This window comes from Paramisgurnus dabryanus, chromosome 14, assembly GCF_030506205.2.
Source record: "Paramisgurnus dabryanus chromosome 14, PD_genome_1.1, whole genome shotgun sequence".
NCBI lineage: Eukaryota > Metazoa > Chordata > Actinopteri > Cypriniformes > Cobitidae > Paramisgurnus > Paramisgurnus dabryanus.
Genome location: NC_133350.1, coordinates 30,226,024 through 30,250,967, shown reverse-complemented (window position 1 = coordinate 30,250,967; position 24,944 = coordinate 30,226,024). Strand labels below are relative to the sequence as shown.

Sequence of the window (24,944 nt, the reverse complement as noted above, 5' to 3'; positions counted from 1 at the left end):
TTCATAATTTATAACTATAAGGTAGCCGAGATATGTTGCCAGTCTCGATAGCTTGCACGTTTATATAATTATATTATAATTAGTTACATTTATATAGCGCTTTTCCAGTGCTCAAAGCGCTTTACATATGAATGGGGGAATCTCCTCAACCACCACCAATGTGCAGCATCCACCTGGATGATGTGACGGCAGCCATATTGCGCCAGAACGCCCACCACACACCAGCTTATTAGTGGAGAGGAGACCGAGGGATATAGCCAATTAGTATGAGGGATGATTAGTAGGCCAATGGGTAAGTTTGGCCAGGATGCCGGGGCACACCCCTACTCTTTTTCGAAGGACATCCTGGGATTTTTTTAATGACCACAGAGAGTCAGGACCTCGATTTAACATCTCATCCAAAGGACGGTGCTTTTTTTGACAGTATAGTGTCCCCGTCACTATACTGGGGCATTAGGACCCACACAGACCACAGGGTAAGCACCCCCTGCTGGTCTCACTAACACCTCTACCAGCAGCAACCTGGTTTTCCCAGGTGGTCTCCCATCCAAGTACTAACCAGGCTCAGCCCTGCTTAGCTTCAGTGGGCAATCTGTCTTGGGCTACAGGGTGATATGGCTGCTGTTTAGATCTTTCAATAAGGTAGTTAGCATGTCGTGTTTCGTCACAGATGTAGTGTAATGCTTGTTTAACGGTTCTCCTCCACTCTGCATTGGCGCTAGACCAACTTTTACTTAAAGGCAGGGTAGGCAGGAATTATCTAAAAAAAACTTTTTTACAAATTTGTTTAAACTGTTTTTATACCAATACATAATTAAAATGTAAGTACTCTGAAAAAGAGAGTATAAAACTCGAGTTTTAAACACAGCTAATTATTTCCATTCGGGACGAAACAAATGATTGGCTTGCGCGACTATCACTCTCTCTCGCGACCATGGCACCACCTCTGTTGCTACGGGATCTGCCCACACATGCGCACACCCGAAAAAAAAGGAATAAACGAAGAATCTTTCATCAACCAAAGCATTTTTGTCTGCAGCTCACAACCAAACCACAAGAGGGAACCATTACAACAGAATGAACAGGTGCTGCTGAATTCAGGAGAATTTACTATTTTTCTAATTTAGGAAATTACTAACTCTGATACATTCGTAAACAATAAATGTTTTATGGTGAAACACTGCAGATTCCTTGTTTATGCATGTAATTCACATAACTGTTGAGCAGTTCGGTCGTATAGCCTAGGCTAATGTTATCTGTATTGTTTATTGTTTATTTTGATCCCCATTCCCTGCTGAAAAAAAAAATGCATAGCAGCAAGACCACATATGTTGTGTTTTGGTGCTGGTATGCTGGTGACCACCAGCTATATCTTTACATTTTAACAGCAGTACATCTACATAGTATATCTTCACATTTCTTTTGAAACACACACGATGCAATAACTCTGTGGTATATTATTTGAAACCATATTCCAAGCAACAGATGATAAAATGATAAAAATACATGATAAAATAGTCTTTTTAGCAAATTTGTTTGTGGACATGGTATAGAGTTGTATCTGTAGTTATCATGCTAGGTAATGATATCTGACTGTAGAACAACATGGTTTCCAACCTTTGTCAACAAATTTACATGTACTGACCTGGCCACGGCGAGGCAACAGCAGTATTTACGACACTTATCAACCACATGGGGGAGCCATGAGCCAATCTTACATGGTGGCGCTTTACAGTTTTTTTTACAATTGCTTAAAAATAACACACAGTTACTGAAACCTGACACATATCAAAACTTCAACCCAAATCTGCACAAGTATGAGGAATATTCTTAGCCTCACACTTTTTGAAAACACTACACACATTGTTTTACAAAACACTTAACACACTGCTTTACATTAGACACAGAAATCTAACATGTATCACATCTTTGCAATTTTAAGAAACAGCTTTTCAAAATTCTTCAAATATGAACAAATTGATCAAACACAACGTTCAAGCGTACACACTCTAAACATGTTATTGGTGAATTTACCTGCACACTACCTTAAAAAATGGAAAACACAACAGCCAGGACATCTGCTTACAGAAAAATAAATAAATGGGTTAAATGGTAAATGTACTGCATTTATATAGCATGTTTAAATGACCTATGATCATCCAAAGCACTTACAAGTTGCCTCACATTCACCCATTCACTAACACACCGATGGCAGTGTCAGCCATGCAAGGCGCCAGCCAGCACATCAAGAGCTAGGTGTCTTGCTCAAGGACACATCGACACTTGGTCAGGTGGAGCCAGGGATTTAACCACCATCCTTTTGGTTTGTAGACAACCACTGAGCCACTGCTGTTTATTGAATATAACAAAATACTTGACAAATACAGTTTTTCTGAATTGCTAAAACACTTAACCCCAATCTCTAAACCAAATTCATAGTGGTCTAACCCAATTTGTCAAATCATGAACTCTTTTTGCAAAACTCTAAACAAAAACTTCTTACTAAAACACACATTTAACACTGCAGTGCACTTGTTTCATAAATGCTAAACACAGGCAGGCACAAGTTGAACCTAACTACAGCACATTTTTCATCAAATAAAAAAAACATAGCATCTCAAAATTGTACACACTTTTTTTATGGTATTTTTTTACTAATTGTGTGGATTGGAAACAGTCTGAGAGGCAAATGAAAGTATGAGGAAGAAAAGGACACCAGAGACAATACAATTGGCAAAAATTGCAGTTGGATTGCTGACTTTTTCCAAAATACAAGTGCTGCTTAACAGTAATATTGAAAACTGACTATTGCTTGCAGTACTAACAGTAACGTATTCACTTTATTCACTAAACTAAACATGTGATTGCAGTAATAGAGGTTTTTAACAGTATTTGTCAAGTGTGTTGTCATATACAATAAACATGTATTTTTCTGTTAGCAGATGTCTGAATGTTGTTTTCCAGGTGTGTACCTGAAGTATTTGCAGTGCTGTGCCGTGTCTCCTGTCGCCCGTACCGCTCCTAGGTCAAGCCAGTCACTGTGAGGTGTGACGTGGGGCTGCTGTGGTGTGATTACCATCGTGGACTTACCTTTCTCCCCCCCCCCTCCGCCTGCCTGTCCAAGCAACGAAGGAGATTGTGTGAGTACAGTATCGACGTGCTGGAAGAGATCATAGTGGAATTAAAGGAAGTAGAGAAATTGTGAAAATGCAAATTAACTGTTGTGTGCAAACCTAGGTGTCGCTCTGGCCCTGGAGAGGAAAGGAGCTGACGGGTCGGGTACGTACCCAAACCGTCTTGTTGACTCAGAGCAGCACGCCCAGTGAACCCCAGAGCTACACTAGAGCCAAATCTAAAAGCTATACGTACCCAAACCGTCTTGTTGACTCAGAGCAGCACGCCCAGTGAACCCCAGAGCCACACTAGAACCAGAGCTAAAAGCTATACGTACCCAAACCGTCTTGTTGACACAGAGCAGCACACCCAGTGAACCACAGAGCCACACTAGAACTAGAGCTAAAAGCTGTACGTATCCAAAACGTCTTGTTGACCCAGAGCAGCACGCCCTGTGCACCGCAGAGCCACACTAGAGTTGAGCTAAAGCTATACTTACCCGTGGAGGCAGAGGAAAAACTTACCTGAGAGCCTTTGCAGATCCAGTCCAGAGCGCCTAGCGAAGTCCATACTTACCTTGTCGACCGCCAGCCTAGTGGGGTACGACCCCGCAGCGTCCCCGAAGCAACCTGAAATAGAAGAGTGGAGTGTTCTTATTCCAGCAGCCTGTCATTGCAAACCTCCAGTGCCGGAGGGAGGTACGATAATACATTGAGATTTCTCTAACCTGTCTCTTGTGTGTAACCGCAGCAGGCATCCGGGACGAGCCTGGAATCCAACAGGCCGTGGACGGAGGGAAGTTGTCCAGGCACCCTGTGTACAGAGGGCAGAAGAGGAAGTTACTGAAACGCAGAGGTGTAAAAAGTACTCAAAAATTTTACTCAAGTGAAAGTACAAGTACTGAGTGTAAATTTTACTCAATTAAAAGTAAAAGTATCTGGCCAGAATCATACTTGAGTAAAAGTAAAAAGTACCACATTAAAATTGTACTTGAGTATTAAAAAAGTAAAAGTAACCGGAAAAAGGAAAACGAGAGATTCATGTTTAAGCCTTCTCTAAAAACATGAAGTGAATGAACCACATCCAAGGTTTTATCATTTACAACTGTTTGTATTTAATTGTATTTCATTATCAAACTATAAGACTACTACATAATTTCCAACATGATCTCACAAAGTTCAGTGGTATAGTCACAGAATTTTTTGCTCATTTATCCGTGTCATTGTCACGGATCTCCGCATTTTTCCCTGTCTGTCCCACGGACTTTCTTTTACGTGTCAGTTTCACGTGTTGATTACTCAATTGTTTTTCCTAGTTTTAAACCATTTTCACGTGGGTTTGGGGTTAGATTTGGGGTCACTTTACCTATTGGTTTATAAAAAAAAATTCCATACTTTTAACAATTGTCGCCTGACGTTAGGGTTAGGAGTTGGGTTTGGATGTCATTTTACGTTACAGAAAGTTCTAAACCCAAACCCACGGGAAAATGGTAAGAAAATAGGAAAAACAATTGAGTAACCAATACGAGAAACTGACATGGAAAAGAAAGTCTGTGGTACAGACACAGAAAAATGCAGAGATCCGTGACAATGAATTTTAGTATGCAACATGCTACTCAAAATTGTAAAACCTTGAACTTAACTTAAATTTCAAGCTCTATCCAGCCGATGCAGGATAAGGTGTATTAGACCCTCACATTTAGAACGGTGGGCGGCTAAAAACCACATGAAATCTGTTTTTCTAATCCGTTTCAGGCTACATCCAGAGGTGGTTTGAAATCCATTTCAGTCTTACCGTCCTGATCGCATTTGTGTAGCTTTTCGGTTACGTCATGCTGTCACGTCACATAAAACACGTCAGACGTCGAGGCAGATTGTCATGCCAGTGCGACGTCATTGCCATAGAAACAGTGCAGATAATCCGGAAAACGGCTACAGGATGAACAGATCAGATCTGAACAGTTGTGAAACACAATGTGTACAGTGAGTCTGTCAAATTAGATATGCACCAAAATTTAGACTGACAGTGTGAACAAGGTATTAGCCTTGATAGAGAGGCAGCAAACAGCAGGAAACGTGTCACACTTCATGTGTTGTCGATTTCAAAGAAGCAAAAAATCTTCATCATTAGATGAACTGTTGGCCAATTCCTTAGTGTGGTCCAAAGGCTCCAGAATAATTTCAATTAAACTGACCATCAGCGCAATTCATTGGTTTGACAGAGCAAGCAAAAATAGATCTCTAAAATAGAAGTACTTTTTGACTGTGAATAAAATTGTAAGGAGTAAAAAGTACTTTTTTTCTTTAAAAAATGTAATTAAGTAAAAGTAAAAGTACTGATTTTTAATTGTACTCAAGTAAAGTAAAAATCCCCAAAAATAATACTTAAGTACAGTAATCAAGTAAAATTACTCAAGTACTTTACACCTCTGCTGAAACGAAGGAATCCCCACTTATACTTACCTGAGTACACTTCGGTCATTCGCTGGAGCGAGACGTAAAACGGCTTGGAAAACCGTGGAGCCTACCCCAGGTAGTCGCCTCGTGTCCTTACATCCACTAATTGTTGTTTCACTCTGCCTCCAGGAGAAGAGGAGGGCGCCACTGGTTCAAGAAAACAAGGAGAAGGAGCTCTGTCCCCCTGTCTCCTCCCGCCCCTCAGTAGTGCCTTGCCCCCCGCACTTGGCCCTCTCTGCAAGAACACATTGGAGGACAGAAGAAGGAAGATTTTAAATTCCCCTTTCCCCTTCCCAATCATACACTGTAAAAAAAAAATATTTTTTTACAGTTTTTGCCAATACATTTTACTGTGTTTTCCCTGTTTTTTTTAAATTACAGAAATGTTTTATTAAAATTACAAAAAAAAACAGTTAATTGACATGTGTAATGTAATTAAACAGATAAACTTTGTATAAATGGAATACAGTATATATCTGTTTTTTAAACAGATTTCAATGATAATTTTAACAAAACTAACTGTAAAAATAAAGTTTTTTTTATTAACCTGCTGGCCTCTTTTAACACATGAAATACTGTAACAACTGTGTTAATTTCTGACACCCCTTAGCTTGTCACAGATTATCAGTGATCTGTTAAAAATTTAGATATCCTAGTTAAAAGTATACTTGTGTTAAGCAGCTGCAGGCCTCTTCTTTTTTTTTTTTTAAACCAGTCTTAAAACCCATATTTTCTCTTTGGCTTTTGAGACCTAGTAAGATGTCGACTTTATTTGCTTGTTTTAATTTGTTACTTTGAATGCTTTTATTGTGTGTGTATTAGTGATGCAACAATACAGTTAGTCCACGGTTCAATACAATTTTCGATTCTTGTCCACGGTTTTCGGTTCGGTTTTGGTTCTCATGACCTTGCTAAAAAAACAGCATACCAGCATGTGTTGTGTTTTGGTGCTGGTTTTCTGGTGACCACAAACCAGCAACAAACCAGAACCAGCGCCTGCACCAGCACCAGCATCCCATGCTCGTCATACCAACAAGACCAGCATATGGTGTGTTTTGGTGCTGATATGCTGGTGACCACCAGCTAAACCAGCAACAAACCAGCATGGACCAGCATGGGAATTATGCTGGTCTATGCTGTTTTTTTAGCAGGGGACTTGGCCTATTAAATCGTTTTAAATTTTTCTATGCTTAGGTAACAGGAACAGCGAGATGATAAGAAGCAAAAAACTAGTTTTAATTGCAAATCTCTTTATTTTATGTAAATGAAAAAACACACTTCTAGTGTATACACATTTCTAGTGTATTGATAAAATAATATAAGATATTATTAAATAAAGATATATAAAAATGATATCCTAATCAAACTGGGGAACACGTGAATTCTTACATTTACAAAATAAACACATGTAAACATAAATTGGCCATTTTATACCTGTACTGAGTAAATAAAACTTTGATGGCTATACCTTAATGCACTACTGTTAAGTCCAACATCATGCTGTCTGTAGAAACCAAAAATGCGTTCCTTACTCAAGATTACTTTTAGCATCATGCAAATTCTCTTCTGGAGTTGAACTTTCCGCGGAAGACGTGTTTGAGGCAAATAACGCGCGTTTGCGGCAAAAAAAGCCAATTTGGGTCATTCGCATTGCCCCGCGCGAATTTGCATCTTTACATTGATGTTGTATCATGTAATCTACTCGCGCAAATAATTAATCCACACCACAGAATTAAAAGACAGTAATGCTGCTTTTATTTGTTGTCGGATTTTTCTGCTCGTGATCACCATGTGACTGCGCGAATGAAATCTGACACCAGCATTGCAAGCAGTTAAAGCAGCTAGTGCATAGTGACTGGATATCAACTCGCTGGAAGGCGTTTAAGTTTTATATCCCAGCGCGCAGATCATGCGGGCACGCAACACACTAACTGAAGTACAGGGAATATAAAACGGACAGATTTGAATGGATAAACCGAAAAACCGCAAATCACATGCGTGAATTGAACCGTGGGGGTCCAACCGACCGGTTCAATATTGTATTGAGAATTGTGGCATCCCTAGTGCGTGTTTATTGTACTTATGTTTATTTTTCTGTACAGCACTTTGGACAACTTTGGTTGTTGTATAGTGCTTAACAAATAAAGTTGGTATGGTAAGTTTAGCTGTTTAAAAAAAAAGACCGTTGCAATTTAAATAATAAGCTACAAAAACCAATGCAAAAGACAAATCAAAAACCTCTGTGTTCAGCGAATCATTTTCACGGCAATAATTATTTAAGCCAATCAGAATTGACACCTCTGCTACGTTGGTGGCGCACGCAGGAAGAAGCGCGCGACATGATGAAGACGGCGGCGCGCTGGTGAACTACTCTGCTGTTTTCGACGAAGCAACACTTGTGAGAGGTAACATCGAAAATATTTACTGACACATTCAAAAATTCAACGCAGTACTGACATAGCTAGAGTATACATTAAGACTGACGACCGAAAACAAAACAAGTAATGTATGTCAGATGTTGCATTAGTTAGGTTGCAGATGCAGTTTAGCTTTGTGTTAACGTTAATTTACCTGAACGCAATTTAACGTTGCATTTATGAGAACATTACCTTTGTGCTGGCTTGTATTTTTGTGGCCGTGACTGTGTGGCACGTGGCTGGCTAACTAAAAAATTTAGCTAACTAAAGTTGACCACTGCTAGCGACAGCTTTCAAATATGCTGCGCATTAACTGGCCCAAAACATGGTCAAAATTATTAGAAAAAGATACTTGTTTGGGTTAAAGTGATAAGTCAACGTTGACTTTGGTTTCAAATGATACACTAACAGCACTCTCTAGCAAAAGCATCCACGATTCTCAAAAAAAGTCAGCAAATTTAGTGTAATTAATATAGCACTCTACAGCTAAAATAACATAAGGAAAATACTCGTAGTGTGGTGCTAGATAGTCACATTGTAAAGGTTTAAGAAACAAACACACTTTATTTCAATTTCTAAAGGCTTAACACTGAGTGACTGTTTCAGAAATGCCTAAATTACATATTTTTTGTGACTGAATCTGAGACTCAAGTAAATAAAGAAAATTAATGTTGCTGTATTACAATTTTTGTAATGTAATTTCGCACAAACATTATGCAAACTAATTTTTTTCATTTCTTTTTCAGTTTTTTGATTCAATACCAGGAATTGGAACAATAGCTATCTGGAACTTCTGGAACTGAGATCAGTCAGAAGCCTTCAAGCTCAAACATTAAGTAAGTTTGCAATATGGCAAGTGTTCTAAAAGCTTTCACATGTCCTACATGTGGCATTTCTATGGAAACAGTGAAAGGGTATGTAAATCATCAAAAATTACACACAAATGAAGCACATGGTGAATATGCCTGTTGTGTAATTGGGTGCAAATCAAAGTTTATCAAGTATAATTCCTTTAAAAGTCATATGTTGCGCCAACATAGGCGGTCATCTGTGTCACAATGTGAAACCGTACAGGGTCTGAAATGTGAAAAGCCACATTGCCAGAAACAATGCATTGATCTGAAAGATCTTTTAGGTCATTTAAAGTTGCATGTTTCAAAGAAAGAAGAGGTGAAGTGCCCATTTAAAGGCTGTGGCAAAGCCTTTTCATTGAGGTCCTCTTTTACGGCACACATTTCTAGAAATCATGAAAAAGCTGCATCTGTGCACGTGTCAGCTATGTATCTTGTTGATTCTGTGCCAAGCCAGTCTTTTGATGTTGCTCAAAGTCCGTCAGATGTAAGCATTGACGAGCCTGAGGATATCCTGGACCCACCAGATATGAAAGGGCTATATATGAGAAATTTGTGTATGTTTTACATGAAGTTACAGGCCAAATACCTTGTACCTTCATCCACTATTCAGATGATTGTGGAACAAGTAGATGTGATTTACAAAGAAGTGAAACTCACCGAGTGGTCAGGGGTGTTCACTGGTATGCTCACACAAAAATCGCTGCAAAAGATGCTTTCCAACAGCTGTTTTAGCATTCGTTGTTAACTTGTGGACCTATTTTTCCAAACGCCTCACACCCGTACATTCTTCTGCTTAGAGCTTGGATAATAGACACTCCAGCCCAGGTGGTGGCGCTAATCCGCCATTGCTCATTTCAAGAATAGAGACAAAGTTCCCGGCGCGGAGTAATACCGTACCTCACAGCACATCTAATACAAGTCAATGGAGTTGGCAAAAACTACGATAAAACCTGTTGGAATGCGTATTTTGCAGCGATTTTTGTGTGAGCATACCAGTGAACACCCCTGACCACTCGGTGAGTTTCACTTCTTTGTAAACGAAAGTTTAATGCATTTTAGGAAGGATTGTTCCAGTGCACCATTAAACCCATTGTAGAGCTGTGAGGTAAAACAGAAACATCCGAAAATTCTCGGGTCAGCCGCATATGTCGAAATTTCAGTCAAAACCGTTCTATTTCATCATAAACAATCTGAAAACAGGCCGTTAAGTGTAAAAAGGCCGAACTTGTCCTTTAATGTAATCCACGTTACGCGTGTTTTAATTCAAGTGTTCTGAACAAATATGGTCACTTATGAGATTTATTAACTACAGTATCAAATCATAACACATTTTAGTGTACATCAACATCACATACAAAATGCCATATCTTTTAGCATAGAATTGCATTAATCACCATTGCCATAATGTATAGACAAATTTGGTTTCACTTTACGGCCTTATTTATTTTATGTGATTTTAAATTGAGTGTTACAACTGCATTTTATATTTATAAAGAGTAAAGTGATTGTATTGCTTCAGAAGACTTGAATTTAATCTCATGGGTCAAATGGATTACACTCATGCTTTTATCTTTGTGTATCCTCAATGTTGGTTGCCTTTCATCTACATTGTTTGGATCAAAACAGCTGAGAACTTTTAAATATCTTAATTTGTATTACACAGATAAACTGTCTGTTTTGAAAATACAGTTACTGTGAGAATTATTTTTTTGGTGGACACCCTTAACTTTTTAAAGGAACACGCCCACATTTTGGGAATTTAGCTTATTCACCGTCTCCCCCAGAGTTAGATAAGTCCATACATACCTCTCTCATCTCCGTGCGTGCTGTAACTCTGTCTGACGCAGCCCCGCTAGCTTAGCTTAGCACAAAGACTGGAAATGCATGGCTCCAGGTACTATACTGCTCCCAATAAGTGACAAAATAACGCGAACATTTTCCTTTTTATGTGGTGTGATTTGTATATTCACACCGTGTACAAAAAACAAGGTCTTATGAGACAGCGATCTTTTAACAGTATACATACTGGGAACTATATTCTCAGAAGGCGAAGCACTGCTACTGGGTGGAGTGATTTGCACAACTCTGACCGAACTCTCTGCTCCTCACCAGGGGCTTCTCGTGTGCTGCGAGCAAATCACTCCACCCAGTAGCAGTGCTTCGCCTTCTGAGAATATAGTTTCCAGTATGTATACTGTTAAAAGATCGCTGTGTCTCATATCACCTTGTTATTTGTACACGGTGTGACTATACAAATCACAACACATAAATAGGAAAATGTTCGCGTTATTTTGTCATTTATTGGGAGCAGTATACTAGCTGGAGCTATTCACTTCCAGTCTTTGTGCTAAGCTAAGCTAGCGGGGGCTGCGTCAGACAGAGTTACAGCACGCACGGAGATGACAGAGGTATGTATGGACTTATAACTCTGGGGGATACGGTGAATAAGCTAAATTCCCAAAATGTGGGCGTGTTCCTTTAACATGGAAAGGTAAAACCCAGATTAGTAAGGTTTTGTTGTTGTGCTAATTTGCGAGCCAAATAATGTGGTTTTTTTTTGACAGACAATGTTTTTGACTTCTTATTTTCCTATGTACTGTAGGGAGTTCTCCCCTCACAGCTGAAAACTTGATGATTGCTGTGGACCAGACCATCGTGAAAGATGGGGTTACAAATTGTGGTGATGCCCTTCTGATGATGTTCGTATCCTACTACTGCCTCAACATCAGTTATCCACTGGAACTTGGAGCAACTCTGGAGTTCATGCAGAGGTAAGACTTAAAGTTTAACCACAAAATGCATTTCCTGAAGAACAAAAAGTGTGTATATATGGCCCAAAGATGGATAAATAAACAATTATCCATTTAGGAAATTAATGGACATGAAACCGGTAACAGAAGAAAGTCTAGATAAATTTTATTTGATGGCAAGATCATTACAACATTTATTCAATGACAGGAGCAAAATGAGCAGACGCTGTGCATTTCTGGGGCCTCATTTATCAACAGTGCGTAGAAAATGTTCTATATTTTGTCCTACGAATGAAATTTAGTATGTGCGTAAGTACAAAAAAATCGGTATTTATCAAACGTGCGCACGTGGTTCGTACGCACATCAGTAAGTAATCCTTGTTGATAAATCCCGCGTGTTCTTAAGCACCAAGCTCGTGCACGTTCATGGTTCATTTGCATTCCAAAACGCCTCCAATAATCCATATATGGTGCCAACACCTCCCTTTTGAATTCACGTGGTTGTGCTTTTTCCCCTCACCGCAATAATGGCAAAGAAAGTGAAAAAAGGGACTTTACAGACACAGAAATGGAGTTGCGCGTGGATGAGGTTAAATCCAAATAACACATACTGTTTGGTTCACTTAGTGCGGGAGGAATGACTAACAAAAGAAAAAAATCTGCATTGTGAACATGTTACCAGTGCGGTTAATTCCGTTGGGTCTGAGGAGAGGACACTTACAGAAATAAAAAAGTGATTTGACATTTAAATTATCAGTCAAAAAATGCGTCACAGCACACCGACGTGAAATCAGTGCAACTGGAGGAGAACAGACAAAGACAGTACTTTCCACCTTGGACAGCTGCATAGCCAGCATCATCGGCTGTGTCAAGCATTTGTCTGAGCTTTCTTTTATAGGGGTAGACACCAATTTGACAACGTCACAAAAAAAATCATTAATTCAACACTGGTTTGCTGTTACTATATTAACAATAATCATTTTTAATACCTGCTTGTGGATAATAAATGCACACTTCTTTACACACTGTGGATGATCCGGTGTAGTATCGGTATTCTACCACTAGATGCTATGCGTACGCATGCTCCGAGCTGTGCGTATATTTACACACATTTCTACGTATAAGTGCAATTTGATAAATTCCACACTTTGCGTAAAACTGTTCCTACGCAAAATTTACGCACACTTCTGTTCGTACGCACGCTTGATAAATGAGGCCCCTGGCATCTGTGGGAAGACAACTGGTATTGGTACATTATTAACTGTCTATTCCGATTTAATAGATCACAATTTTTTCCCTGTTGGACATTACATTTTTATGGCGTTTAATCAGACCCAAAAGTCGCGCGCACAAAAAACACGCGCGAGTGAGATACGAACGCGCAGAACACTATTCGCGCGCGGAAAAGCGTCCTCGCGGGAGCGCACCTCCGCTTAGCGCGCACAAATGCAGTCACGCGAGCAAGGGCTGGGATGAGCGCTCGCTCGACTCGCTCTATGCTCGCATGGCTGCACCACACGCGCTCGCTCGATCAAGATCCGTTTTGGGACTTTGGGGGCGGGACATTGACTGATGTCATGTGTGATTGGTTGTTTGATTTAATCAGTGACACGCATAATCTTCTGTTCCTCAATTTGTATCCAGTCACTCTAGGTAGAGAAGACACGTTTAAATATGACCATTAATGTCAGAGCAGGTAATTTATTAAAACATTAGTTTTGTTTAAACCATGCAATAAGCTGCAAACAATAACCAAAAAAACGCTAATTTAAGGTATCAATTTTGTTTGTTGTTTAATATGTAGATAATTTAACAAAATGAACCATATTATGGCAAAAAAAAAATCAATGCTATTTTGAACATGAAAAGGTCCAGAATGGCTATGTGTGTACACACACACACTTAGCCATTCTGTATAACGTCCTGATATATATATATATATATATATCTTTGTTTATACTACTTATTTTTGCTTTGTATATTTAACAAAAATCTTACTGTTCCATTTTAAAATTTTCACTGTATATCTTATTTCTTTTTATTTTATTTTTACACAGGCCAACTGAACATGCTTTGGGAATACATGAACAGTCTTTGTCATGCTAATAAGGTCCACTCAAATTAAAATGGTTAGATAATATCACCTTGCAAAGCTTTGTACAGGACTATACTAAAGTTTGCTCATGCTAACTTTGTCACGTCACAGAGTTGGTTCAGACTATGTAATTGTAGCCTACAGTATATATTGCAAGATGATATTATCTAATTAAACCGTAACCATATAATACCTTAAAAATTGGTGTTATTTTTTTGGTTTGCAGCTTATTGCATGGATCAAACAAAACTAATGTTTTAACATAAATTACCTCCTCCGACATAATGGTCATACTAAAACGTGTCTTCTCTATCTGTGTGACGGATTATGCATGTCACTGATTAAATCAAAAAACCAATCACGGATGCGGAGACATCAGTCAATCTCTCACCCTCAAAGTCCCAAAACTGATCTTGATCGAGCGAGCGCGTGTGGTGCAGCCGCGCGAGCATAGAGAGAGTCGAGCGAGCGCTCATCCCAGCCCTTGCTCGCGTGACTGCATTTGTGCGCGCAGAGCGGAGGTGTGCTCTAGCGGGGACGCTTTTCCCCGCGCAAAATGTTCTGGGCGCTCGCGAGGACGCTTTCACGCGCGCGAAGTGTTCTGCGCGCTCGTATCTCTCGCTTGCGTGTGGTTTTTGTGCACGTAACTTTTGGGTCTGATTAAACAGCATAGATTTTCACCTTCCATCAATCTTGTGGTGCGACTATCACTGTGTCCTAACCAGACACGATGCGATAAGATTCCAGCGACAAGCAATTTGTCTGTCCACACCAGACACGATTACAAGATGCAACAAAATCAATCAAAAACCACAGCTAATCAGAACAGCGTGTGGGCGGGCTCCCGCGGCAAATGCACGGCCCCAGAGATTAATTTTGTTAAAAACATAATAAATCAAAATGTATTATTTTACACTTTACACCATTTTAAACTATTAAAAATACATACGGAGTTATTAAAGCAATCTTTGTTATAGAATGAAGTTTGAACGTTCTTGTTTCCATTTGTGAAATTGTAAGACCTGAGGTAGTACGGCTACAAGGTTGGGAACAATAAATGATATTCAAAGTCACATTACACGCTTTTAACATTAAATAAAGCACATAAACGGTACCTGAGATTATCATTGCCATACTTTGCTTCTATTTCATCGCGGCTGGAACTACAACACAGTTTCTAAAATACAATCATTGTTTGTCGCCGTCACGGCTGGTTAGGACATGGTATAACACTTCCTTTATGATCTATGGAGATGTTGACACTGGCAGCAGATTTTAAAGGAACAGTATGTAAGAAATTTAAACAGTTGAGTTGCAGCCCTCAACTGATGTTTATGTTGTCATGTTGTGTATTGGCCACCAGTTGTGTGATTGCAGTACCAGTTTTAGCCACAAGTTTTGTGATTGCAATACCAGTTTTGGCCACAATCCTACATACTGTTCCTTTAACACTGGTTGTTGGAATGCATCACAGCCATTGTAGGCACAGTTGCTTAAGTAAGGGATAATGTAGAGGCAGCCGGTAGTTATTGGGAAATAAGCCCCGACAGTGTGATCAGGACCCGACGCGAAGCGGAGGGTCTTGTATCACACTGAAGGGGCTTATTTCCCAATAACTACCGGCTGACTCTACATTATCCCGCTTATTACACGGCTACTTGTCACACAAGAAAAAAAACTAGACATGAATATGAATTTGAAACATTTTATTGGCATATTTGTTTTAAATTAACATTTTTATCCTTCCGCGAAACTTTGCACAGATGCATAAAATGATCGTAATACCTTATTAAGATCCTCTGCTTCATACTTGTCTCCATTTTTTCTCTTTTAGCCAGTCTTTGAGAAGTTTTAATGCCCATTCTGTATTTTTTTATGTGTTGGATTCGTAGCTGTCATGCTCTATTTTGTCAAGTTCAGTCTCAGTAAGCTGTCTGTGTCTTGTCGTGGTTGTCCAGTGTTTGTCACAAGATGGCGCCAAACAGACAGTAATCTTTATTGGCGCGGAGCGATCTTACTCGTTCAAGTAGTCCGGCTATGCGTTATTATTTTGGAGCGGTTATTATTCGAAAAGAACGAACCTGCAAATGTCTCAACTGACCAATCAGAATCAAGCATTCCAGAGAGCCGTGTAATAATGGGAGATACTTGTTCACCCCAAAATAAAATTGTCATCGTTTACTTGCACTCATGTTGTTTTAAACCTGTATGAATTTCTTCTTTTGAACACAAAGATATTTTGAAGAATGTTTGTAACCAAACAGTTGATGGACCCCATTGACTTCCAAATTATTTTTTTCCATACTATTGAAGTCAATAGGGTCCATCAACAGTTTGGTTACAAACAAATCTTCAAAGTATCTTCTGTGTTCAACAGAAGAAATAAATGTGTACAGGTTTGTAACAACTAAAAGTTGAGTAAATGATGAAAACTTTATTTTGGGGTGAACTATACCTTTAGATTAGGGCTGTCACTTTTGAGAAAAATCTAATTCGAACGGATTTCGAATTTCATGCAATGTATCCGAATATATTCGAATATCTAGGCGCCGCCCCCCCACGCGCATCAAAAACCCCACCGTAATGGAGGTTCAATCACAAAATTATTAACAGTGACAGTCATAAACAGGGTTGTCTGCATTACTTTTTTACTTAATGTTTGAAACACCAGGTTATCAACTTATGAATAACAAACTTATATATATAAAAAAATGATTCAGAACAGTTACAAACAATAACGTGACAACTTAAATAGCAGCAGGAGTATATAGGCAGACGCAAACGGAATTCGCGCCCGCAGATTTCGGCAGAAAACTCCGCGGAATTCCGCGGATTTAATGTCCGTCATTGACAAGCACACATATCCCGCGCTTTAGCGTGTTTGTGACCAGAACTGTCATTGACAACAACCACACATACAAAGCCTATCCCGCGCGTTTGTGAGACGTCATTCACAAGTACATTAACCCTGCGCGTGCTGTTTGCTTGCCCGTTTTCAATGATAGAGAGCACAAACCCTTTGATACTTGAGATTAAATTAAACTTACCGCTGAGTTAAGCAGATCTCACTTGACTCTGTCGTCTATGTGACGCGCGACAGTCAGCACATGATCATTTAAAATCCGTTTACAAGACAAATGCTGTTGTTGTTTAATATAAAGTTTACATTGCGTTGTAAACATGATGAAATTATCTTCATACATGCTAATTTCATAATGTGAACGTATTAACACAAGCTTTTTATTCTGCTATAATATTTAACACTATAAACAATATGTCATTTTAAATACAAACTATAATTCTATCTTGACATGCACATGAGGTTCATTTTGATCCCATTTGATTCCCTCTCTTGCGCACAGTTGCCCGCTTTCTTTCTATTACGAGGTGTTACTGTAAAAAATGCGCTACACATGGCATTTAAAAAACCGGATGGTTTATTTATAGTTCGAATACGGATATTTCACGTCATGTTCGAATGCATATTCGAATATCGAATAAAAAGTGACAGCCCTACTTTAGATATGTCTGTCACCTGTGTAGCTCAGTTTAAGTACTTTTTACCTGGCTCATCACAATTGCTGATTATGAAAAATGTTTGTAGCACTATATTAAAGTATTTCTGTCTTCACAGATGCCTTTTCAGGATAAATCCAGATAGGGGGACCAAAGTGGAGAAGCAGCAATCTAAAAAACAGCAGTCCGTAAATCCTAAGGTTCTTTCTTTGATAACAAAAATTGCAGACTTTGAATGGCGAGAGTAGACATCTCACATGCCAGCTTCTTTCTGTTTTATACATTTCCATTTAGTTTATATACTGTTCTGTAATGTGTAAAGCGTTCATTCTGCTTGTATTTTGTGGCTCACTGTTATCTTGAGTGAGTGCAGCGTTTTAACGTGTGTTTACACGTTTTAAATTGTGTACATTTCAAAGTAAAGAGTTAAAAAAAAGCTCCCAGTAAAGACCGGTAATTTTAACCAGTGGGGAGAACCAGTTTCATAAAACGTGTGTGTGTGTGTGTGTGTGTGTGTGTGTGTGCGTGCGTGCTGCTAAACAATGCTTTGTTAAATGTTGATCACAGCATGTATTTGCAGATAACAAATAAAACAAAATTAAGATTACTGTTGTTGTTTTTATTATTAAAGCAAATCTTTGTTATTTTGCAGTCTAAACTGCAAAAAAAGTTTAAGAACTGTTATAAAAAAAAGTTATCACTCTTTAAAGAATTTTTATGTGTTTTAGGTGTTTGAATATTTTAACCATGTTATTTTAACAATGTATGTTAAAATTAAAAGATTTAATGGTATTATAAGGATATTTTTGTGTAGAATAACCGTAATAAACCATAATTATAGGATTAGAAATTACCGTTTTCTTACAGTATATCAGTTATTATCTGTACTTAAAACTTTTTTTAAAGACAAATTTTCTGTGTTTTAGAGGTGTATGACTGTATTTTAACAATTAATTTATGTTAAAATTAAATTTATGTTAAATTTAATGGTTTTATTAGGATATTTTTGTGTAGATTAACAGTAATAAACCGTAATTATAGGATAAGAAATTACCGTTTTCTTACAGTATATCAGTTATTATCTGTACTTAAAACCTTTTTTTAAAGACAAAGTTTCTGTGTTTTAGAGGTGTATGACTGTATTTTAACAATTAATTTATGTTAAAATTAAAAGATTTAATTGTTTTATTAGGATATTTTTGTGTAGATTAACAGTAATAAACTGTAATTATAGGAAAATAAATTACCGTTTTCTTACAGTTTTTTTACAGTTTTTTTTCTGAAAGTATTTTTCCGTTTTTTAACAGAAATTTTCTGGCGCCCCTGCTGCCAGAAAATTACCGTTTTTTTACAGTTTTTTTTTTTACAGTGTAGTTTTAAATAATTTTAATAAAGTTTGTTTTAAATTTTAATTACCTGTCTCGTGTGCTTGGTCATTTGGGTGCTTTTGGGGACCTCCTCGAGGTGGAACTTACGGAGGGACATTAGTAGTCTGCTCCTACAGGTTACAAACACAAAGGAAGATATTTTGAGAAATGTTTGTAAGCAAACCATTCATGGACCCCATTTACTTACTGTTAGGACTCTGCCATAATCTTGTTGGTAATTATATCTAGTTTTGTATGGCAGGGTTCTAACAGTACAATGTTTTGTGTGGGAGAACGTGGTTTTGGTATTGTCATATTAGACCACGTTTTTCCCGTGTCTTGTGACTTCTTCCCTGCTCCCTTGTATTCTCTAGGCTTTGTTTTATGTCTTGTTTAGTCTAGTGTACTGTTTTCATGTATGTATGTGTTCCTGCTCTGTGTGATTTCCTCATTGTGTCATCCTCACCTGTAGCTTGTTTTCCCCTCATCTGTTCAGTATATATTCCCTGTGTTTTCAGTGTCTCGTTGCAAGTTCGTCTTTGTATGTTCATGCTGCACTAGATCAGTCTAGTTCAAGTCTTGTCGTGTCTTGTCATTTATATATCATAGCCTGTGCTCTCTGCTGCCTTTATTTAATTGATCCCCTGTTCTACTGAATTATTTTCCTGAGAAGTTATTACCTGTCATCGCCTTCAGTCTGCTGGACTCTCTTGTTACTCCTCTCTCGCTCTCTCTCACGGCTGGAGTGGCAACAGTCAAGAGAGCGCGTCTCCAGTTAATGGGTTCACCAGAGCGCTGTCTACATCAGAGCGCTGCCCAGCGGCTCCACCTGCTGAAGCACCATCCACACTTATCTCTCTCTCTCTCTGTGCATTCGCCAGGATTCCAAGTCAGGAGGCTTTCGGATGATTTAGTGGAGGTCCTACGGCTCGTGCTGTGTTTCCCACTACTGCTTTCCCGAACGGATTTCGGCAGTGGATTGCCGCCCTAGTGTTTTCTCCTCTTTGCACCATTCACACCAGAACACCGAGTGATATCTATTCTACATACTGACTGTTATTAGTGTTTTCTTCATTTTCCCTGAAGTCATTAAGTGTTTGTCTCTTATACACATATTGTGAATAAAATCTCTGCGCTGGGATTCCTGTGTCTGTCATCCCTAACAGTACGAACTTGCCACGACTGGATCCCGCGGAGATGGACCTATCCTGGTCTGACTACAGAAGCTGCCAAGCGCATGTCCTTTTTGGCCTCCGACAGAAGGGGGCCAATGTGAAGGATTTCGCTATGGACTTTTTGAGGGCTGCCAAGTACTCTGGTTTCAACAAGGCAGAGTTAAAGGTGATTTTCAGCAGCTGCCTCGACAAGCCCCTCATTGCGGCAGAGCAAAGGACCCTGAGACCCCTGTCACAGTCTCCATGTCGTCTCCGCTGCCGGACGCAGCGCCCCCTGTCATTGTCACTGTCTCCATGTCGTCTCCGCCGCCGGACGCGGCGCCCCCCGTCATGGTTCCTGTCTCGTCTCCGCAGCCGCCCGCTGCGCCCCCAGTCACTGTCTCCATGTCGTCTCCGCTGCCGGACGCAGCGCCCCCTGTCATGTTTCCTATTTCCCCTCTGCCTTTAAACCCTGACCTTGTTGTTCCTGCCCTGCCCCAAGCCGTTTTCCTCCCTAAGAACCCTGTTAAGCCTGCCCGGTCTCCACGCACCCAACCCTCAGCTACTCCCCGGGGTCAGAAGGCTCGCCCTGTACCCAGTCCCACCCCTTCCCCCCCTGTGAACGTTGTCATTTTCCCTGAAGTCATTAAGTGTTTGTCTCTTATACACATATTGTGCATAAAATCTCTGCGCTGGGATTCCTGTGTCTGTCATCCCTAACACTTACATAGTATACTTTTTCCTACTATGGAAGTAAATTGGGTCCACAAATGGTTTGGTTATAAACATTTCTCAATATATTTTCCTTTGTGTTCATCAGAACAAAGAAATGTATGTGTGTTTGTTACAAAATGAGGGTGAGCAAATGATGACAGAATTTTCATTTTTGGGTGAACTATCCCTTTCATGTCCTGAGCATTGTGTTTTCTATTTTTCTACGTAGTGTTTAGTGACTGTTCTGTAGTGTTTTTAATTTTAATTGAGTCGGGGCATGATTTGACAACATAGTTCAGTTTTGAGCACAGATTGAACTGTTTTGAGGTGAAAGTTTGGTTTTGCAAGAGTCTGAGGTTTTGTGAATGTAGCTTGAAAATTGGGTTTTGTGTTCACAGTTTAGAGAAAGGGAGAGCAGCATTCAAGAAATGTGTCTTAGCAATCGAGAAAAACTGTAATGTGACAAATTTAATCGATCCTACTTATTTGTAAGTGTGAACCTGTGAAACACAAATTCAAGAATTGCACACACAACTTGCAAAATGCCTCACATCTCTTTCAAAATGAAACACCACAGTCAAAATATCCCAAACATATTTCAAAAGCAAACATTTGTCTTACGTTATAAAAACACCTTTACCATAATGTTATATTTTTATGTCATATACGGTACACATTGTCATTCAAAACCTAAAGCTCTTCTTTTAAAAGCTTCCATCTACATGATTGAATGTAATTGGGAGAGAGCTGTCCAAGTAAAATCAAAAGCAAAATAAAACCAAACTTTAAGGTTTTTTTTTGCTCTTTGTGGTTGTAAATGTAGTATTAGTGTACAGTTTGAAAACAAAAAAAAAAACATGAAAAATAAGTAGTGTTGTAGCATGTAGTGTAAAACCAAACATAATGGCCCTTATTTATCATTCTTGTGTAGAAACGGCTGTATATGTTGGCGTAAGCCTGATTTATGAAGCTGTGCGTACCTTTGAAATTCAAGTGTACACAATACCTGCCCTTCATAAATACCGCAGCTAAAAGCGATCGTGATTAGAATAACACGCCCATATAAATTCAAGTCTCCGCTTCCCCCACTCCCTCATTTTATGCCATTGACACACGGAAGACGGCAAAGAAGATAAACCCGGGAAGTGGAAAGAAACAAAATTTTTTTATTTGGGAGTTTAAAGAGTGGGGTTAAAGACACATTAATAATTGCATGACAATTTGTAATATTCTCCTTCTTATTATTATTTTTTTTTTATTATTAATGACGCTTATTGATATTTAGAAGAATAATAAGTTATTATTATTATTATTATTTTCTTTTGCCTACATCTAAATTCTATGTCTGCCTAATGGTTCGTACATTTTTTTATAATATTTTAAAATGGTGTAGTAGCTTCTGTAGTGTGTTGTTCTGTATTTACATACAGTTGTTTGTTAGCTAGATCCAGTTTGATACGGAGCTCTGGATATAATTCAAATTAACAATTTGTTTCCATGACATCCACATGTTTTTGTCACGGAGTGACTTCTAGGGCGGAACCGAAAGTAGGAGGAAAAGTTCTGCCCGGACAGAATTGTGTGAACATCCGTCTCTTCTGGGTAACCCTGGGCAACCAAATCAAGAGCAATGCATAGCAGGTGCGTACGATGATGTGGCGATCGCTGACTGGGCAACCCACACGCTGGAAGGAGTATAAAGGGAGTGTGGAAGATACATGAAGTGTTCATTTGTTTGGAAAGACACACTGCGGGTGAGACTGTGTGTGCTGCTACGGAGGTGAGGCAAACAGGCAGAGGCATTTAGAGAGGATTCGCTAAACTGATGAAGCGCTTGGAGCCTACCAACTGAAGGCTGTGTGGAGAGACGATCACAGGGCAGAAACACAAAAGCATTGTTGAGCGCCTGGAGAGATGTCCAAGAGAGAGCGACGAGGAGGAGGGAAGACAAACATATGGAAGTAGTGAGTACAGCAGTTTGGTTACCTTTGATGATATATCAAGAAGACTGAGACTAATACCTGTGTTGGAGTATTTATCCATTGTTTAGTTGGCCCCACCGTGGAGAACAATGCGGTTGGGTGAGCCGGAGGATTAGAGGGCAACGAATACCACAGTGTGGGTGTTAAAAACATCCGGACCACTGCCTGTGTCAGCGACCCCAAACCATCCTTTAGGGCGGACCTTGACTGAGTGCGGAGTATTGGCCTTGTAAGTCACTAAATTTGTGTATTGCAGTGGGTGAGTGTGCTTTTGATGTGTGTGCACCTGAAGTCTTGCTGTGCCGTGACTCCTGTTGTCTGTACTCGCCTCTAGGTCAAGCCAATCCCTGTGGATGTCACGTGAGCTGCTGTGGCGGTGACCACCATTCTGTACTTACCTACCTCTAACTCCAGCCCTTGTGTTTCACCTGAAGGAAGCCGAGTGAGTACATCGATTGAGGTACTGTGGGGGAGGCCATACTGTAAAGGGAAGTGGTGAAACTGTTACGAATAAGTCTAACCGTATGTGTGTACATCCTATACTGTGGAGGGAGCTCAGCTGTCTGCCTTTTAGATCTAGGTGTCTGTCTGGCCTGCGGAAGGAACGAGAAGCGGGTGTGTCAGTCGACAGTACAGACGCGGTGTGGCGGCTCTATCTAACCCCTCCCCGGGACGACGTCGGCCGTGTACGGCTCAACGAGTAGCCGCTGGAAGCTGGTAAAAATTGCCCTCCCTTACCGTTGAACGAAGCCAAGGTGACGTATGGTTTTCCCTGTCTATGTCCTCATTGTTAGACCTGAAGACTCTGAGTCAAGATACAGTGACGATACAGTCTGTTACCTGTAACCAGCTAAAAGCTATACTTACCTTGTAAGCCCAGAACAGAACGATCCAGTAACGATAGAGTATCCCTTTATGCAGAAGACTTTCTTTTATACAGATGTGGCCTTTAAAAATGCGCGTCTCTGAGACCAGAATGCCGCGGAGACTTCCGAAATTCTGCGAGATCCCGCAAAAGGGGGGTTCGGTGGGGGACGCAGAAAATATAAAAACCTGTAGAGGGCAGGCGTGTTTCTTGTAGGCCATACTGACGACAATGTGTGTGCTCGACTTCATGCTGAGCGTATACTGTATGATATTGAAGTAACATGACACGGATTATCGATGTTTAGGCGATAGACTTTGATGTCATACAAATGCATGCTTTTTGGCAAACATTTTGTTGGCGAAGTTTTCTTTTGCCAGTCACATATTCTTCATAAAAATCCGACTCAAACGCGCATCATTTGTCTTATTTTTTCCGTGTACTTACAGTAGAAGAGACGTGATGTATGATAATCGAGTCTTATAACAAAATAATTCGCGAAGACCTTTGAAGAGACCGAGCGCATTTACGCAATATCATTAACTAGTTTATCTAATTTTACATTTAGTTCATTTTTGCATCTGAACGTTTTAATAGCTTTAACATGGTTGTGGTGCGCTTTTCTGCATTACTGAACAGTAGGCTACTTTTTATATTATTATGTTTCCCTTTACATGGTATGAAACACGATAAAAGTATGCATTGGTGTTTAATAGATTTCACTGAGAATTTGTATAATGTGTTATACTTTTGTACCAAGGAAATAAAATCATATTGTGAGTGTAAATATTCATAAATTCGAGGAGTTTCTGATGTGTTTGTCATCGGCAAAATACGCAGTTTCTTTGTTGCTGATTAAAAACCGTTGGCTATGTGATTGTTTAAAATTGACATTTTTTCTACTTATTATTAATTAATTTTTTGCCTACATTTACTCAATTAATATCAATGTGAAAATATAAGTAAATCATACTTCAAGTTAGGCGTAAAACTTACACATTTTTGATGTCAAATATAAATAATAATAATTTGAAATATGCAATTATTACAGTTTTAAAAACTTAAATATATTACTCTGACCTTTTTAAATATATTGACTAAAATAATCTGTTAATGTAATACTTATATTATTAAGGCGTATACATCAAATATATATGTACATTTTACACAAAATATCTGTTCTATTTTTAGTAATTTATTTTCCAACTAAAAAAATCGCATAACTGCATTAAGAGATTTTATTAAGTTACTTTAATCATTTATTTTAGAGATATTTACAAAGCCACTGAATCATTTTTAACAGTGTGTACATTATGACCTTACGGTAGACCATTATTAAATGCATATAAATAAAAATATGTAAAACTAAATAAAAAAGATATCATACACGGACTGTATGTAAGCATACGTTTTCTTGTTCGGTGCACGTGGGTTTAAATGCCGTTTTTCTAAAGAAGAATTTTAAAACTTTATTGGTGGTAGTTGAGAAGAATTCCTTTTTCCATTTCTAAATCATTTTGAGCGCAATATAAATATATCATATTGTTATTCTTATTATATAAGAATACCTAATTTTTACAACATTTTTAACATATAGAAAATACACGTTAAGCATGTTGTGTGTATTTCCTAATTACAAGCTTTTGATGAAATTGCACCA

At 39.0% G+C, this 24,944-nt stretch overlaps 1 long non-coding RNA gene and 1 pseudogene across 1 annotated transcript; one reads left to right on the top strand and one right to left on the bottom strand.

The window, feature by feature from the left end:
- Positions 1-509: 509 nt before the first annotated feature.
- Positions 510-626, bottom strand: LOC135719485 (5S ribosomal RNA; annotated as a pseudogene).
- A 5,877-nt stretch (positions 627-6,503) lies between these two features.
- On the top strand, positions 6,504-17,485 carry LOC135719474 (uncharacterized). The gene is made up of 4 exons (XR_010521115.2): positions 6,504-7,975; positions 8,734-8,823; positions 11,444-11,612; positions 17,321-17,485. It is a non-coding gene; the product is annotated as an uncharacterized lncRNA (long non-coding RNA).
- The last annotated feature ends 7,459 nt before the right edge of the window (positions 17,486-24,944 follow it).